The following is an 8,136-nucleotide window of genomic DNA, read 5'->3' as shown; positions in this document are numbered from 1 at the left end:
ATGTCATTATGTTGTTTTTTGTTTTTTTTATATTATTCTTTAATGAAGTTTGTATGACCGGAGATAGCCCCAAGTGTAATGGATCTGCTGTCCGTGGATCCAAGTGTCTCATGGTGATTTCCTGGTAGTATAGGCCAGTGGAGCAGGGTCTCTTGACACAAGACTCCATTGTCTCCGGTCACATCACGAGTGACTTAGGAGAGGAACCCGTTAAGGGGGTGATACAGTGTGGCACTATTGTACTCGCTGTGCCGTTATGGAGGTTTATCGCTCTTGGATCCCAATTTGCTGCGATAAGCACATGAACTTATACGTGTGACTTACATTTCTCAGCTTTGCAACTGGCAAGCAACGCTTCCACACCAAGCAGTCCCAAAACTGCTAGCTTGGAAAATGGCGCATCTATCAAGGGTAACCTCTCTGGCGGTCTTCACCAGTTTTAGGCTGGGATCACGCCATTTTCCGGACCAGATCTGGAACACAGTGCGTTGCGTTTTTGCTGCAATTGTACATTATTTTATTTTTAGCTTAAAATGGTCTTACGGTGCGTTCCATGTGTTTTTGATGCATACCAGACGAAATAGGACAAGCAGTATTTTTCTGGTCTGGAACGGACTGCGCTGGTGGGAACAGAGGTCAATAATAGCATAGGGATACATTAGGGTGCATTGTGCATTTTGGGTCTGGAAACAGTCTGGTCTGGAGGTAATCTGGATGTGGTGTGAATGGGCCCTAAGTCCAGGTGATGGCAGACAACACCCTCACCCTCTCTGGACATCAAAGGCCTTTTTGCTGCACAAGGGATTTGGAAAAATACCCCAGTCAAGGCCGCTGGATCCATTCATTGGACAGCTTTCCAAACTATCCATTTTACTAATTATAACCGACAGTGTGCACAGTTGTTTAGCCCTAAAGGGGAAATTAATTTGGAGTGCTAATTTGCTGTGTTACAGGTAACATTTAGCAATGGTAATTGAGCATAAGCCCAATTTACCTTTTTTGTCATGCGTTCCTCCTTCGTAGAAGAAGTGCACTTATTGTGCCTAGGCACTCCTATGCCTCGAGCCTCGTAGTTGTATATCTGCAATATGAGATCATCTCTCTGAGGTTCTAAATTCCTCAGCCCTCTGGTGAAAAAAATAAATTAAGGGTTAGTCCGCCTTAAAGCGGGACAAATCCCTGGAGCCAGGTAACCAGGGCTACTTAAAAATGACAGCCAGTGCCCCAATTATGAGCTTTTATTTAATTGTCAATGGAGCTGGTCCCTAAATAGAGACTGGCTCCTGGATTTCATCCTCATTTGCCCAACCCTGGTCTCAGGCACTGCTGCCTCTGACGTCTAGTCTCGCCAGATTTGGAGGGAGATTTACAGGGTTATTCACAAAAGGGTGAAGATTTTGGAGAAGGGAACAATCTGGGACAACATAGCGGAACCCGGAAAGTGAGCTGAATTGGAGAATAGTTCCAAATCGGCGATGTTGTTCCAGATTGTTCCCTTCTCCGGCCTTCTCCAAAACTCTTCACCCTTTTATGACTAACCCTGTTAGAGATGTTATTACTGTACTGCTCGCTGTTCTCCTTGCTGGAGGGTAAGCTGTGCCTGAGGACCGTAGTGCAAGGATCTCCCTTCTTCTGCGTTATCCATCCTGTGGATCTCTGCTTCCTCCACCTCTCCTGCTGCCTCTGTAATATCCTGTTATCAGGTGGCGGTAGCTCTCGTTGCAATAGACAGATCTGCGCCACTTTATTGGCTCCTAACTTTTTTAAGATGGCCCCAGGATATTGGGAATAGTACCCCAGACCCCATGTCGGCTTCATTTTTTGGTGAAACGTTAAAATTAAACCCCAAATCCAGCCAGGGTGTGTTTGTTTGTTTTTTTTGTCTGTGACTTTTTAAGGTTACTGACCTGGAACAACTAGGTACCTGTTTCCCTGAAAATAAGACCTAGTTCTATGTTTGGGAATTGCTAAAATATAAGACCTAGTCGTGACCATTCCCAGGGCCGGTGGTGGCATAAGGGGGAACTTGGAGAGGCGGGAGAGAATCAACGAAGCCAGTGCTAGAGGAAGCGATGTGGCAGCGGAGGGAGCAGAGCCGCATAAGCCGATGCTTCCTCTATAGCGCCGGCTCCTGTCACAGGCGGAGTCATACCAAATGCACTCCACCTGCGAGGAATCCATAGTGAAAGTGCGCTTCGCTCACTCTGGCCAGCGATTGGTTACCAAATTGCTCTTGGAAAGGTACGGCACCACTGATTGCCCTGATCCACATTTTTGTACATGAATAAGTGTGGATTGTTGTACATTAAAAGAAAGAAAAAAGAGCTACCCCGAAAATAAGACCTAGTGTGTTATTTTGAGCCAAAAAAAAATATAAGACAGTGTCTTATTTTCGGGGAAACACGGTATACAGCCTATAAAGTGAAAGCGAAGTCTTTTTCCAGGCCAGTGTCTCAAACTGTTGAAGCCGTCAGATTAGAAGGGTAGCCAGGCAACCAGCATTTGTAGTCGCTGCTGTAAAAGGCAGTCTCCCCATTCTCTCTGTGTAGGTTTCCCGCAGTGCCTGGGTCTGATGGTGGCACAGTGATCAAAATTTAAAGTGGACCTTTACCCTCTTTGACTTAATCACATCAGCATGCAGCACCATGATTTATGAAATCAGCTTACATTTAGTTAACAAGCATATTTTTCTTTTACTTACAATTTATTGCTTTTCCACTTCCTGGTCCTTTTGGGCATTTGTGATGTAATGTGCCCAAGCATTGCATCCTGGGAAGATTACATCAGCAGAGCATTGCTGGGAAATCTTATCTGTAATCTCACGAGAGCTCAGGGAAAGGCATTTTCCTCCCCTGAGATGATGTGCACGGTCACATGTCCAGGAAGTAAAGGGAGAGCTAGTAATCTGCCCTTAGTAAACATGGCCACTGTGAAGACTGGGGTGGAAAAGAAAAATAAGGAATGCAAAGAATACAAAGCCGGCAATTAGAAGTATGTGTCTGTAGATTGTCATCACTAAACATTTATAAAGGGGTGTTTGTTATTTCTAAGATATGGGTAAAGTTCCTCCTTTAGATGAGAGGGCATGCTGGGACTTGTAGCTTTGCTAGCCCCCTCTCTTCCGCAGCTAGAGGGTTGCGAGTTACCCAATTCTTCATGGCCTTCCATGGCTTCCCGTCTCTTTGACAGCTGGGTGAGTCACGTGTGTGCATGTCAGGATAATAAGTTTCTCTTCCCCTAATAAGCTGTCACAATTTATTTTGCACTGTGGAATGTGTACGACTTTCTCCGTGCTGCATAGCTGGGGTTGTGTGATTCCCCCAACTGGCCGGTCTGCTGCTGGAGGGACGGGTGAGTAGAAATGAGAACATTGAAACCCTTAATTTAGCATGACACTAAACTCAGGAGTTAGCGGTACTAGAATGTATATTTAAGTTTCAACTCTGAACAACAATGTATCTTATTTGTATATCACTCGGCTGTAGATCCTCCAATCATCTCTGAATTGGTGCCGACACTGTCCTTCCTTCTGGAGGGGGGCTACGTCTGTTCCCCATGGTCCCTGTGTGTGTTGTAAAGTAGTCACCGATCCAGGCAGGCGGCCCGGGAGGAGTGGGTGCCCCTTGGCGGGCGGCCGCTCTGGAGGAGTGGGTGCCCCTTGGCAGATTGTCTTTGCATGCAAGCCGCCCTAGGTAACGCCCACATGTGATGCTGAGCCTCTATAATTGATAGAACTGAAATCCAGTTGATGGAAGGGACTCTCTAGATACATTGTTATAGGCTCACTCGCTGTAAGTAGGATCATACATGACGGTTACATGGCTCGCTATGAAGATGGTGATCTTTTGGCGCACACTGTTACTTGCTCAGTGTTGATGGGGAACTGTCAGTCCGTGAAGAACTAGATCAAAGCTATTGGTGTTTCCTTACACATCACTCCGGAAGCCAGAGGTCTGAATTTGGATACCGCAAGTCCCTTGCCCTTATGGCTCTGTCGGCCTCGTCTTGCAGAACCCCGGCCGTATAACAACGTCCCCAGCTCTCGGGTTTCTTGCAATGAGAAGCTTTATGGCGTCAAATTAATCCAACACCGCGGATCGTATGAGAGGAGACTCGCTCAAGGCAAAGTGAGAGTTCTGAATTCAGGTTAAAGCTGATCTCCGTCCTTCTCTTCAGCCTTGCACAGTTGTACCGGCTCCTCTACTGGACTGAAATGGCTTCCTCTGATGTCACTGCACACTGGGAGCTTCTCACAATGTGCATTAGAAGCTGCAGCAAGTCAGAGAGACCCGCCTCATTTCCTGGCTGGAGTACGTCCAGCATTATCTAGCACTTTCCTCCCCAGCTTGGCTGTCCCTGGCCCCGCCCCTTTAATTGAATTTCAGTTCTATTTTCATTCTTGGCATCACAGGTAGGCGTGACCTAGGGTCGTCTGCATGCAAATACAGCCTGTTAGGAACACCCACAGCTCCAGACTGACACCACCATCAGCTCCTTCCAAGTGAGGTAGCATGGCTTGGTTTTAAACTGCTGGGGGGCGGGGTCTGCAGACACTTGCCATGAATGAGCGAAGTGACAGAGTGTCTGTGCATAGTAATTTCAGGTCATCGGATTTACTGAGATGCTGCAACCTCCCCCTCTGGCACCAAAAAGGAAACCACAGTCATCTGCATAGATGACACCTCACCCCCTTTCTAATATTTGCCCAAACAGCAGCTGAGCCTGTTGACCGTGTCTGCGTGCTTTATGTATTGAGTTGCACGTCTTGATTTCCTGTTTGGCTTTTGTTAAAGAGACCCTGTCACCCATCTAAAACGTTGTAGGTAAACGAACATAACCATCAAGTGCTCTAAATGCCGACCTGCATTGTTCTTCTTTCCCATCAATGACTTTCTATTCACTTGCAATGTGCCTTTTGAACGTGCTGGTAAAGTGGATCGGTCAGTTTAGAAATATCAGGGGCCCCATAGCAAAATTTTGCAGAGCCCACCTGAGATCCCGCGCAGCCCACCTGAGATCCCGCGCAGCCCACCTGAGATCACACGCAGCCCACCTGAGATCACACGCAGCCCACCTGATAGTGACTCTGCAGAGCCCACCATAGACCCTCTATGGTGGACTCTGCCTGTCAGCCTCGATCCGCTGCCCGTCTCCTCCACTGCCGGCCCTGGCCACCTCCTCCCACTGTCGCCGCTGGGCCCATGCCCGGGCTCCTCTACCACCATCAGGCTCCACCGCCGCCACCGGGCCCGGCATCCTTCACCACAGCTGCTGGCTGTCACTGACTCAGCAGCGGCTGTTAGGGGGTCAGCGGCTGTGAGGAGGAACGCGCACAGGTTGTCGGTGATCTAGACAGCGGCGCGTTCCTCCTCAGCCGCCAGTGACAGCCAGCAGGCGGCCTGCATGGCCTCAAGGGGACCCCTTTGTTCCTGGCCCTGGCCCCCCTGTGCCCCGGGCCTCATAGCGGCCGCCTGGTTCTCTATGCTGATCCACCACTGCTACCAACATCCCTCTTCCTCTGGGAGTCATGCCTGTAACTGTCAGTCTTGCAATGCAGCTTGGGACTTGTAGTTCCACAACAGCTGGAGTGGCCCACCCCTGCTATAGAGGGTCAGTTGAGTGACAGTTCAGTGTCCGGCACCCAGCAACAGTCTTGGGGCTTTCGAGCATCTGCACTGGGGAGGATTTTACATGTATATAACATGCTTAAGGTATGTGGAATGCACATAGAACCTCATGGGGAAGGTTGTTTTTGTGATTGGTCTGGTGACAGGGTCTCTTTATATGTATAATACAGTGTGGTGGAACCGGCGTTTTGTATTGTCACCGCTCAGGATTGTAACGTGGGTGATGCAGACGCAGACACAACAAGTGACTTCAATCCGGGGCTGTGTAGCACCAATCCAAACATGACTGAGGACACTTGAGCCGCTGTTGACACAGCTTGTTCCCAAACCGGTTTCTATTCTCTCTTCTCCTCCTCACGTTTCTTAATAGAGGGTGTGGAGCCTTCAGACACTCGCTCTGTATAGGCAACAGCCCATGAGGTGCACCCGTGACCCGAAATTAAAGGATATGTGGCATGTAATTCAGAGTCTTTTATTTCATTCTGAATAGGACTATGAATGCCCTGTAGGCACCGGCCAACAATCATCACACTGGGCACAAACCTTTCACCAGTCCATGTAAACAAGTGACAGAAACTTGGGGACAAAACCTAACATGGTGGGGGGAGGGGTGTGTGCTTACTATGGTCATCTTTTACATTTCACTGCTGAACAAATAGCGTTGTCACCCTGCTGAAGGAAGTTGAAACATTTGAATGTGACCGGATCAAAACCTGGTACAACTATGTCGCCCAATACATTCTGTGTATATTACTGGTGACAAAATCCATCGTGCACTTTTTTTTTCCTTTTGCATAGGTCTACTTTACAGCTCAACTCTATGCAAACCACTAAATTATACTTCTAATGTACAGAGGAAACTCTTTTTAAAAGGAACTGTTATACCGGCCAATATCTGTTCCCGTCCATCCAGCCCTAAGATTTATGCAGCTCTTCCACACAGCATAGCACTACTGGCAGGGCTGGGGACCTAATTTTCTCTGTTTCATTTTAAATGACACTTCCAGGTCTTGTTCCTCCCCCAGCTTGTGATTGGACAGTGAAAGGAGAAGCAGCAGACTGATAACCTTATCTCTCTGTCACTCTCTCTTATCCTAGCAGCGGGTGATCTAAACAGACTGTGCCCTTGTCTCTCTCTCACTCGCTTTCTTTCTTGCCCTTTTCCCTCTCTTGCCCTTTTCCCTTTCCCTCTCTTTCCCTTTTCCCTCTCGCTCTCTTGCCCTTTTCCCTCCTTCCTCGCTCTCTTGCCCTTTTCCCTCCTTCCTCGCTCTCTTGCCCTTTTCCCTCCTTCCTCGCTCTCTTGGCCCCCTTCCTCTCGCTCTCGTGTATATTAAAACAGCAGACTCCCTATCTGACCAATTGATTTGATCACATTGGCTGTTTAGCAGGAATACCGGCCGCATACTATAAAATGCAGAATTTACATCTTGTCTATAAAATGCACTCATAAAAATATGGAACAGCAAACAAGTTAAGATGTGAAACCCAAATCAAAATCTTTCAGGTGAACCATGCAAAATGAATGCCTGTGTATCTGTAGTCACCGAGCACACATGATCGCTCCCCTTGATGCGCCGCTGTTAATCATTTAATCCGTTCTGCATAAGAATTCTTTCATTGCTAACTGGATTGTGTAGCGTCCGGCCCTCTCCATCCTGCCTGCCGCCTCCTCCGAGGACCGGGGCTGTCTAGCTGTTCCTGACGGCCTGTTAAATATTAACCAGCTAAATAAATAGGCCAATCCCAAGTGGAAAGCAACAATGGCGCGGTCTCCAGGGTTAAAGGACTGCGCGTTCTCCATAGACCGTGATTTTGGAAAGATTTGAACTCTTAATTGGCAACATGCCGGGTACAGAAACCATCGCGGACATAATATGCGGAACTGGACGGAGCCGTGTCTGTATTCCACCCGGACTGCTATGTAACATTAGATAAAGGGCGACACCTCCCCCACCACCGCCACACCAAGCAAAGTCTATGGGGCTGTAATGTGCGGGCTCAGCCACAGGCTCCAGAATAAAGTAAACGAAATACAAGTATGACCATAAATCTTTCAGAAGAAGACCGCACAGTTTGTTCTCTCTTCCTTCTCTCTCCCTTCTCTCTCCCTCTCCCTCTCTTCCTTCTCTCTCCCTCTCCCTCTCTTCCTTCTCTCTCTCCCTCTCCCTCTCTTCCTTCTCTCTCCCTCTCCCCCTCTCCCTCTCTTCCTTCTCTCTCTCTCTCCCTCTCCCTCTCCCCCTCTCCCTTCTCCCTCTCTCTCCCTCTCTTTCGCTCTCTCTCGACATTCTCGCTCTCTCTCTCGACATTCTCGCTCTCTCTCTCGACATTCTCTCTCTCTCTCTCTCTCTCTTCCTTCTCTCTCTCTCTCTCTCTCCCCCTCTCCCTCTCTTCCTTCTCCCTCTCTCTCCCTCTCTCTCCCTCTCTCTCTCTTCCTTCTCTCTCTCTCTCTCTTCCTTCTCTCTCTCTCTCTCTCTCTCTCTCTCTCTCCTCTCTCTCCCTTCTCTCTCTC

General features: G+C 48.3%; 1 protein-coding gene across 2 annotated transcripts in view; it reads left to right on the top strand.

The window, feature by feature from the left end:
* TMCC1 (transmembrane and coiled-coil domain family 1) overlaps nt 1-8,136 on the top strand; it is a 73,909-nt gene that overhangs the window by 25,322 nt on the left and 40,451 nt on the right. The window lies entirely within an intron of this gene.

Source organism: Nanorana parkeri, unplaced genomic scaffold (genome assembly GCF_000935625.1).
Source record: "Nanorana parkeri isolate BGI_ZX_2015 unplaced genomic scaffold, ASM93562v1 scaffold188, whole genome shotgun sequence".
NCBI classification, from domain to species: domain Eukaryota; kingdom Metazoa; phylum Chordata; class Amphibia; order Anura; family Dicroglossidae; genus Nanorana; species Nanorana parkeri.
The sequence above is the reverse complement of the archived record's forward strand: the minus strand, read 5'-3'. Positions and strand labels throughout refer to the sequence as shown.